The sequence below is a fragment of the Aethalodelphis obliquidens genome, unplaced genomic scaffold (assembly GCF_003676395.1).
Source record: "Aethalodelphis obliquidens isolate GAN/ISIS:26980383/991018 unplaced genomic scaffold, ASM367639v1 scaffold108, whole genome shotgun sequence".
NCBI classification, from domain to species: Eukaryota; Metazoa; Chordata; class Mammalia; order Artiodactyla; family Delphinidae; genus Aethalodelphis; species Aethalodelphis obliquidens.
In genome coordinates this window covers 1,257,694-1,269,449 of record NW_020838052.1, presented here as the reverse complement: position 1 = coordinate 1,269,449, position 11,756 = coordinate 1,257,694, and positions in this window count along the sequence as shown.

The window sequence follows — 11,756 nt, the reverse complement described above, 5'->3', positions numbered from 1 at the left end:
TATGTATGTATCCATAAAATGTATAGCATAGTTTCACATGTACATAAATGGTATGATACTGAAGATATTAGTAGGTAAATATCCATTTTGATACATATTTTAACTGTTGTGTAGTATCTCATTGAACGACTATGCTACAATTTACTTATCAAAATTGCCTATTACTTTGTTTTAAATTTGGGGTAGCCTTCTGATTCTGTTCTATTACAAATAATGTTGCAATAAACATTCATTTCATGTATCATTAGGAACATGTTTCTCTTGGATACTACCTAATAGTGGAATTTTGGGTTATAGGTTATATTTATATTTAATTTTACTAGATAATATAGTTGGACAAATGTATACCACCACAAACACTGAATGGGATTGCCTATATTCTGATACTCTCCCCAACACCATGTATTATCAATCTTCATTTTTTAAAAATATATTTTTTAGCTTTTACTAATTTAATAGACAAAGTGGTATTTTATTTTATGGTAATTTTCATTTCCCTAATTAATGATTATTGATTTTCATTCAGGCCAGTCTCAAACTCAGTTTATTTCTTTTTAGTAGAAATTATTTTGAGGTTCCTTATTGTAGCCAACATACCCTCATACTCTATACTTTTCTAACTTCTGCCCTCTGTTGCAGTTTCTACCCACAACAACTTGGTACCAATTTCTGTATAGGCATGCTTTTGCCTGTAAATAATAGAAAATTCAACTCCAAACTGACTTTAAAAGGGGGGCATTGTATCATACATTAGGAAAGTTCAGGGATAGCACTGGATTTAGGCATGGCTTAATGTAAAAACAAAAATTGGCAATAAAAGAAAAAATGAAATAAGGGGAGGAGAGAGGGAAACAGTGGAAGAAGATGTGAAGAAGAAGAAGAAGAGGTGACTTCCTCACATGGCCCACTGAACTGAGATGCCAGGCAGCACCGTTTCTCACTAGGAAGTTTGGTCTGAAGTGCCAGGTGTGAGGCTTTTACGGTGCACACTATGAACAAGTGAAACTAAGCAAAGCATGAAGGATAAGGGGGAAAACGTCCATATTTGCACAGCTACCATAAACACACCTTGATCAGCTCAATATTCTGCATGAATCTAATAGAAACCACAGGTTCTCTAGCTGTATCTGTTTCATAAAGACAAGAGTTCATACCAAGTTTCCGTGGCAAAGATTTTCAAGGAACAATGAGATAAAACTGCTGGTTTTCAGGGATATTTCCAGCTTTGGACCTCAGTGATAAAAATGAGAAGATAGAAGTGGATAATCTACCAGAAGATGCTACTAAGAAAATTGGTGGACCCCTGAGAAGAAGGCTAAATTAATTTTGATTTATTCTCTTGATTCATGCTGAACTTTGCTAATACTACCTAACACATGAGGAAGCTGTGAGCTTAATCTTTGCCATAGTCAGAAAGTGTAAGACCCTGTAGCAGCCAGCATTCAGGTCTGAAAGACTAACAGAAGTCAGCAGAATCTGCAAGGGGCCATGGGGAGGACTGTGTAGAAGCAGTGAAAAGTGGATGTCTGGTTACAGATAAAGCAAGTCCTCATTCCACAATTTTCTCTTCTTCCACTGAGGTAAAGCTGTCATAATTTGTTTCATAAGAACACTTGGAGGAGTAGTATGAAATTTCTGGTAATGTGCTCTATTAAGAGATAGTCTTTTAGACAGAGTGAAGAGTCAAGATGGTGGAATAGGAGGACAAGGAATTTGTCGCTCCTCACAGGTACATCAAGAATACATCTACAAATAGAACAATTGTCTCAGAGCACCGGCTGAACATTAGTGGAAGACTTCGGACACCTAAAAGAACAAGAAACATCCTCTTGCAACCAGGTAGTTTGAAAGAAAGAAAAGAGGAATCAAAAAAGAGACCAGCAACCCTGGCAGGAAGCTGAAGGTGAGAGGAGGTCCCAGCACTCAGAAAAACTCCCTCACGGTGGAGAAATCAGCTGGGACAGAAAAGAATCTTCGGGGATCAAAGGAGAATACAACGGACGGTCTGTGGAAGGTAGGACAAAGTAAGAACTGTGTGCATGGTCTGAACTGCAGCTCTGCACATCCCAGCCTGAGTTGTGAGTTTCCTGTTGTGGAGGGGGGTTGGGTGCTGGAAAGTGGGATTTGGAACATGGACCCAGGAAGGAGACAGCTGTTGGCTGTGAAACGACAGCCTGACGGGATAGGAGTAAGGAGCTCCACAACCTGGAAAGTTTGCAGAGAAACCTCAGGACCCCGTAGAAGAAAGCCATCACTGTTGAGTGGCAAACAAGGGGTGGGGCCACTATTACAACCCCTTTCCCCACTTGCTGGCTACTTTGGCCTCTGCAGGCATTGGGAGGGGCAACCACCTGAGCAGGCTTACCTGCCCCTCAAGCCAAGGTCTCCTCCACATCCTCCGCCCACGTAGGCCACAGGGTCCTGAGTGTCGCCCAACCTAAAGCCTCCTTGGGAAACAGCCCTTGGCACCCTGCCTGAGACAGGAATCTGCGGATGCTGGCTGGTGCTGAGTGCTAAAGTGTGGGGTTAAAAGAGCAGATCCAGGGAGAGGACCACTGTTGGTTGCATGGATACAACAGAGGGGATGGGAGTGAGAAGCTCCAGGACCAGGAATGTCCCTATAAGAAGCATTGTCTGCCTAGAAAATGAGGTGCCATTGTTGAGTGGCACACAAGGGGAGGGACTGCCAAAAGCCCCACACACCAGCCCCTCCAACCAGAGCAAGCTTGCCCCAGTCAGTTGCAAATTCCTGCCTGTCCCTTCTGCCACAGGCAATTTTAGAACACCCCAGTTGTGGTTGCCTTACCACTCCCCAGACTGAGGGAGTAAGTGGATCCCAATTAGCTGCTGCTTTCTCTCTCTCTTGCCTGGGTGGGGAACAGATGTCTGAGGGCGGTGCTGACAAAGAGTTGGGGCCAAAATCAAAGCTGAGCCCCACAGGCACTGCGACTGAGGAGGAGGAATCTTTCCATGCAGCTGCATAGGTCTCAAACTATTTTACTTTATTTTATCTTCTTCTTTCTTTCTTTCTTCTTTCCACTTTTTATTCTGAGCCATGTGGATGACAGGCTCATGGTGCTCCAGCCAGGAGTCAAGGCTGTGCCTCGGAGGTGGGAGAGCCAAGTTCAGGACACAGGTCCACAAGAGACCTCTAAGCTCCATGTAATATCAAATGGCAAAAATTTCCCAGAGATCTCCATCTCAACGCCAAGACACAGCTCCACTCAATGACCAGAAAGCTCCAGTGCTGGACACCCTATGCCAAACAACTAGCAAGACAGGAAAACAGCCCCATCCATTAGCAGAGATGCTGCCTAAAGTCATAATAAGGTCACAGACACCCCAAAACACACCACCAGACGTGGAACTATTGACCAGAAAGACAAGATCTAGCCTCATCGACAAGAGCACAGGCACTAGTCCCCTACACCACGAAGCCTACACAACACACTGAACCAACCTTAGCCCCTGGGAGCAGACACAAAAAACAATGGGAACTACAAACCTGCAGCCTGAGAAATGGAGACCACAAACACAGTAAGTTAAGCAAAATGAGAAGACAGAAAAACACACAGCAGATGAAGGAGCAAGGTAAACATCCACCAGACCTAACAAATGAAGAGGAAATAGGCAGTCAAACTGAAAAAGAATTCAGAAAAATGATAGTAAAGATGATCCAAAATCTTGGAAATAGAATGGAAAAAATACAAGAAATGTTTAACAAGGACCTAGAAGAACTAAAGAGCAAAGAAACAGTGAGGAACAACACAAAAAATGAAATTAAAAATTCTCTAGAAGGGATCAGTGGGAGAATAACTGAGAAGAATGGATAAGTGACCTGGAAGATAAAACAGTGAAAATAACTAACAAAGAGCAGAAAAAAGAAAAAAAATGAAAAGAATTGAGGACAGTCTCAGAGACTTCTGGGACAACATTAAACGCACCAACGTTTGAATTATAGGGGTCCCAGAAGAAGAAGTGAAAAAGAAAGGGACTGAGAAAATATGTGAAGAGATTATAGTTGAAAACTTCCCTAATATGGGAAAGGAAAGAGTTAATCAAGTCCAGGAAGCACAGAGAGTCCCATACAGGATAAATCCAAGGAGAAATATGCCAAGACATATATTAATCAAACTATCAAAAATTAAATACAAAGAAAACATATTAAAAGGAGCAAGGGAAAAACAGCAAATAACACACAAGAGAATCTCCATAAGGTTAACAGCTGATCTTTCAGCAGAAACTCTGCAAGTCAGAAGGGACTGTCAGGGCATATTGAAAGTGATGAAGGAGAAAAACCTGCAACCAAGATGACTCTACCCAGCAAGGATCTCATTCAGATTTGAGGGAGACATTAAAACCTTTACAGACAAGCAAAAGCTGAGAGAGTTCAGCACCACTAAACCAGCTTTACAACAAATGCTAAAGGTACTTCTCTAGGCAAGAAACACAAGAGAAGGAAAAGACTTACAATAAAGGAACTCTAAACAATTAAGAAAATGGGAATAGGAATATACATATCATTAATTACCTTAAATGTAAATGGACTAAATGCTCCCACCAAAGGACACAGATTGGCTGAATGGATACAAAAACAAGACCCTTATATATGCTGTCTACAAGAGACCCACTTCAGACCTAGAGACACATAGAGACTGAAAGTAAGGGGATGGAAAAAGATATTTCATGCAAGTGGAAACCAAAAGAAAGCTGGAGTAGCAATTCTCATATCAGACAAAATAGACTTTAAAATAAAGACTATTAGAAGAGATAAAGAAGGACACTACATTATGATCAAGGGATCAATCCAAGAGGAAGATATAACAATTGTAAATATTTATGGACCCAACATAGGAGCACCTCAATACATAAGGAAAATGCTAACAGCCATAAAAGGGGAAATCAACAGTAACACAATGATAGCAGAGGAATTTAACATCCTTCTTTCACCAAATGACAGATCATCCAAAATGAAAATAAATAAGGAAACACAAGCTTTAAATGATACATTAAACAAGATAGACTTAATTGATATTTATAGGACATTCCATCCAAAAACAACAGAATACATGTTCTTCTCAAGTGCTCATGGAACATTCTCCAGGATAGATCATGTCTTGGGTCACAAATCAAGCCATGGTAAATTTAAGAAAATTTAAATTTTATCAAGTATCTTTTCTCAACACAATGCTATAAGACTAGATATCAATTTTGGGGAAAAATCTGAAAAAATACAAACACATGGAGGCTAAACAATACACTACTTAATAACCAAGATATCACTGAAGAAACCAAAGAGGAAATCAAAGAAAACTAGAAACAAATGGCATTGAAAACACAACAACCCAAAACCTATGGGAAGCAGTAAAAGCAATTCTAAGAGGGAAATTTATAGCAATACAATCCTACCTCAAGAAACAAGAAAAGTCTCAGATAAACAGCTTAAACTTACACCTAGAGCAAATAGAGAAAGGAGAAAAAACAAAACCCAAAGTTAGCAGAAGGAAAGAAATCATAAGGATCAGAGCAGAAATAAATGAAATAGAAACGAAGAAACAATAGCAAAGACTAATAAAACTAAAAGCTGGTTCTTTGAGAAGATAAAAAAAATTCAAAAACCTTTAGCCAGATTCATCAAGAAAAAAGGGAGAGGACTCAAATCAATAAAATTAGAAATGAAAAAGGAGAAGTTACAACTGACACCACGGAAATACAGAGGATCGTAAGAGAGTACTACAAGCAACTATATGCCCAAAAGTGGACAACCTGGAAGAAATGGACAAATTCTTAGAAAGGTACAACCTTCCAAGTCTGAATCAAGAAGAAATAGAAAATATGAACAGCCCAATCACAAGTAATGAAATTGAAACTGTGTTTAAAAATATTCCAACAAACAAAAGTCCAGGACCAGATGGCTTCACAGTTGAAGTCTATCAGACATTTATAGAAGAGTTAACACCTATTCTTCTGAAACTCTTCCCAAAAAATTGCAGTGGAAGGAACACTCCCAAGCTCATTCTACAAGGCTACCATCACCCAGATACCAAAACCAGACAAAGATACCACACACAAAAAATTACAGGCCAATATCACTGATGAACATAGATGTAAAAATCCTCAACAAAATACTAGCAGTGTGAATCCAACAATATATTAAAAGGATCAGACAACTTGATCAAGTGGGATTTATCCCAGGATGCAAGGATTTTTCAATATCCAAAAATCAATCTGTGTGATACACCACATCAACAAATTGACTAAAAACCATATGATCATCTCAATAGCACCAGAACATACTTTTGACAAAATTCACCACCATTTATGATAAAAACTCTCCAGAAAGTGGACATAGAGGGAACAATCCTCACCAAAATAAAGGTAATATGTGACAAACCTACAGATAACATCACACTCAAGGTTGAAAAGCTGAAAGCATTCCCTCTAAGATCAGGAACAAGACAAAGATGCCCACTCTAACCATTTCTATTAAACATAGCTTTGGAAGTCCTAGCCATGACAATCAGAGAAGAAAAAGAAATAAGAGGAATACAAATAGGAAAAGAAGAAATTAAACTGTCACTGCTTGCAGATGACATGATGCTACACAGAAAATCCTAAAGACCTTACCAGAAAACTACTAGAGCTCATCAATGAATTCAGTAAAGTTGCAGGTTACAAAATTAATATACAGAAACCTTTGCATTTCTACAGACTAACAACAAAAGATCAGAAAGAGAAATTAAAGAAACAATCACATTTACCATTGCATCAAAAAGAATAAAATACCTAGGAATAAACTTAACTAAGGAGACAAAAGACCTGTACTCCTAAAACTATAAGATGCTCATGAAAGAAATCAAACATGATACAAACAGATGGAAAGATATACCTTGCTCTTAGATTGGAAGAATCAATATTGTGAAAATGACTCTACTACACAAGGCAATCTACAGATTCAATGCAATCGCTAGCAAATTACCAATGGCATCTTGCACAGAATTAGAACAAAAGAATCATAAAATTTGTATGGAGACCCAAAAGACCCCGAATAACCAAAGCAATCTTGACAAAGAAAAACGGAGCTGGAGGAATCTGGCTCCCTGACTTCAGACACTACTACAGAGCTACAGTCATCAAAACAGTATGGGACTGGAACAAAATAATAAATATAGATGAATGGAACAGGATAGAAAGCCCAGAAATAAACCCATGCAGGTAGAGTCAATTAATCTATGACAAAGGAGGCAAGACTGTACAATGGAGAAAAGGAAGTCTCTTCAGTAAATGGTGCTGGGAAAACTGGACAGCTACATGTAAAAAACTGAAATTAAAACATTCTTTAACACCATACAGAAAATAAACTCAAAATGGATGAAAGATCTAAATGTAAGACTGGATACTATAAAACTCTTGGAGGAAAACATAGGCAGAACACACTTTCACATAAATTGCAGCAAGACCTTTTTTTCATCCACCTCCTAGATTAAAAACAAAAATAAACAAGTGGGACCTAATTAAACTTGAAAGCTTCTGCACAGCAAAGGATACCATAAACAAGACAAAAGAACAACCCTCATAATGGGAGAAAATATTTGCAAATGAAGCAACTGACAAAGGATTAATCTACAAAATATACAAACAGCTCATGAAGCTCAATATCAAAAATCAAACAACCCAATCAAAAAAATGGGCAGAAGACCGAAATAGACATTTCTCCAAAGAGGACATACAGATGGGAAACAAACACGTGAAAAGATGCTCAGCGTCAGTAATTATTAGAGAAATGCAAATCAAAACTACAATGGAGTATCACCTCACACCGGTCAGAATGACCATCATCAAAAATTCTACAAACAATAAATGCTGGAGAGGTTGTGGAGAAAAGGGAACCCTCTTGCACTATTGGTGGTAATGGATTGGGATAGAGGTTCCTTAAAAAACTAAAAATAGAGTTACCATATGATCCAGCAATCCCACTCCTGTGCATATATTTGGGGAAACCTCTAATTCAAAAAGATACATGCACCCCAATGTTCATAGCAGCACTATTTACAGTAGCGAGGATATGGAATCAACCTAAATGTCCATCAACAGAGGAATGGGTAAAGAAGATGTGGTACATATATATACATATACGATGGAATATTACTCAGCCATAAAAAGGAACGAAATTGGGTTATTTGTAGAGATGTGCATGGAACTAGAGACTGTCATACAGAGTGAAGTAAGTCAGAAAGAGAAAAACAAATATTGTATATTAATGCATATATGCGGAATCTAGAAAAATGGTACAGATGATCTTATTTGTAAAGCAGAAATAGAGACACAGATGTAGAGAACAAACATATGGATACCAAGGGGAACAGGGGGTGGGATGAATTGGGAGATTGGGATTGACATATATACACTTTTGATACTATGTATAAAATAGGTAACTAATGAGAACCTACTGTATAGCACAGGGAACTCTACTCAATGCACAGTAGTGACCTAAATGGGAAGGAAATCCAGAAAACAGGGGATATATGTATATGTATAGCTTATTCACTTTGCTATATAGTAGAAACTAACACAACATTGTAAAGCAAGTATACTCCAATAAATTTTTTTAAAAAAGAAACGATAATAGGGCTTCCCTTGTGGTGCAGTGGTTGAGAGTCCGCCTGCCGATGCAGGGGACACGGGTTCGTGCCCCGGTCCAGGAAGATCCCACATGCCGAAGAGTGGCTAGGCCCGTGAGCCATGGCCGCTGAGCCTGCATGTCCGGAGCCTGTGCTCCACAACAGGAGAGGCCACTACAGTGAGAGGCCTGTGTACAGCAAAAAAAAAAAAAAAAAAAAAAAGACGTAATGTAATATTTCATTCAGATGTCTATTCTGTGAAACAGGACATGAGTTCTGGGGTGTCAGAGATGAAACAGATCTGCATGATGGGGCCCCAAGGAGCTCACAATCTAGCATGTAGGAAAGAGAGTAAACAGTAAACCAGTAAACAGAGAGCTCTTACCCAGTTTATTAAGTGCTCTGACAGAGCCATGCAAAAGAGCAAGGAGGAAGGAAAGACTAACTAAGCTTGGGGTGATTTCAGATGGCTTCTTGGAAAAAGCAGAATTTGTACCAATCTTTATAGGAAGGCAGGCCTTTTATTGGTAGGCATGGGGTGTGGGAGAGGGGAACAAAAACATTCCAGGTAGAGGAAGAGTTTGAGCAAAGGTACGGCATTGGCAGGAGGCAGAACATGAGTCATCCACTGTGACTGAGGCCTGTGAGGCTGTCAGAGACTGACTGTGGAGGGCCTTGAATGATAGGCTAAGGAGCTTGGATTTAAACCTGCAGGCCAAGGGAACCCTTGGTGGCTGTAGATATGGTCATCTTGGCATTTGAAACATGACTCTGAGGGCCTCTGTGCAAGTAGAACAGATGGGAAGCAGGTGCATTAGATCAGAGACCCATCTGACACTGTCCCATGTGCCCCTATGCTCAGCAGAGGCTCCTCAGAGCCTGCAGTCCTACAAGAACTACTCCTTCTTCCCTTCTCTTCTTCCAATGTTCTACTCCTCCCACAGGACACACCCAGCTCAAATACACCCTATCTGGAAGCTTTCACTGCCTTCCAGTAGGCGATTTCCTCTGTGAGGCCCGTCAGTATCCTGCTCTGGGATTCTTCAGTGACATGTTGTATTCTTATGCATCCCAGCCAGATGGAGAAATCTTCAAGGACAGGTTGTGAATCTCATCCAGTTTTGCATCTCCAGTGCATAGTATGGGTTTTGGCACATGGAAAACCACTGGGGAACTCTTCACCAGTGAATTAGAGGAAGAGAAAGTGCATGAAGAGAAAGAAGAAATGGGAGAAGGGGAGGAGAATACTTGGAGAGAGGGAGGGAAGGGGGAAGAGAGATAGGGTGTTGGTATGGTCAAGGGAAATAAGAGGAAGAGTGTGGAGGAGAGCACAGGGCCAATGTGGGTTCTTTCTTCTTCCCATCAGTAGCACCAAGTATTAGACCTGCCACAGTGAGTGTCAGGCTTTGGAATCAACCAGATGTGGGTTCATATTCTGGTTCCATCACTTAGTGACCATGTGCCTTTAGACAAGACACGTCACCTCTTGGGCATTAATTTCATCAACTGTGGAATGGTGATAATACTAGTTCTTCCTACATGGGCGTTTTAGAACTTAAGAATAGAGTCTGTCATACAGAGTGAAGTAAGTCAGAAAAACAAATACCATATGCTAACACATATATATGGAACCTAAAAAACAAACAAACAAAAGGTTCTGAAGAACCTAGGGGCAGGACAGGAATAAAGATGCAGACATAGAGAATGGACTTGAGGACGTGGGGAGGGGCAAGGGGAAGCTGGGACGAAGTGAGAGAGTGGCATGGACATATATACACTACCAAATGTAAAATAGATAGCTAGTGGGAAGCAGCCGCATAGCACAGGGAGATCAGCTCTGTGCTTTGTGACCACCTAGAGGGGTGGGATAGGGAGGGTGGGAAGGAGATGAAAGAGGGAGGGGATATATGTATACTTATAGCTGATTCACTTTGTTATACAGCAGAAACTAACACAAAAGTGTAAAGCAATTATACTCCAATAAAGTTAAAAAAAATAGATGTGAGTTCTTTGAGGGCAGGGATCCAACATCCAACAAGGGCCGTGGCACAACTGTGTGCTCAACAAATAATTACTGACTGAGGGAGTAAGTGATTGCCCTAGAAGAACTGTTTTCCACACTGGGGAGCAGTGCTCCATTCCACAAGAGACAGAGGCTAAGCACTTGTGTACCAGTGTACCAATAAAGGAGAAACACAGTCCCAGTAAAAATTTTCAGCTAAGTTGATATACATTAAAAGCATCAATATAGTGATCAGGGGATAAATAAAAACTTTTGGTAGACTTTCTTATATTTACTGATTTTATTCTGAATTACATATGATGCAGGGGATACCCTAACTTTTAGCGTTTAGAGACTCTAAATGTCTTAATTTGGTCCTACTTAAGCAATAGAAATTAACATGATCTAGTCCCCTACCGCAGAGCAGCTCCTGGGGAGAGAGACCCAGACACACAACACACTACAACAACACACTATGTAACTGAGGTTGGCATAGAGGGGTCTGTAGGAAGCATTGGTGTGGGAGCCCAGAGAAACACAGTCCTCCTAGGGGCAACAGAGGAATCAAATAGGAATGGGGATACAGTGTGGGGGATAGAGAAATCAAATGGAGAATAGAAAAGAATGATTGCTGAATAAGAGGTAGTAAGCAGAAAAGAGGTCACATTGGGGAGAAAGGAAATCTGGAAGTAGGGAGTGAGGGAGGAGACTGACAGGCAGGGAAGGAGACCCCTCTGGAGGCGGAAAGAGGCAGGATCACTTCCGGCTGGGGAGGGGGAGCAAATAGGCTCAGACCTAAGGAGAGGCTTGGAGAGAGCGGATGCCTTCTGGACGGGAGAGGTGAGCTAAAGTGCCCTGCTTTACTGAAGACCTTGTGGGGGACTCCAGGCTAGGGTTTGACGTGCTTGACTCCACACATCCCTAGGGTTTGAAGGAAACCTGCTAGAGGTTCAGGAGCTAACCGCATAGAAGTGGTCGGATAGAGGTATCTGGACTCGGTTTGCAAGGGAGAAAGGAGAGGGCATAATCCCCTTTGGGCAACGGAAAGAGAGATCTGGACTCAGTTCGGGCTGCAGGAAGGAGGGATGCTGACCCGGTTGGGACTGCAGAAAAGAGAGATGGAGAAATAGTTC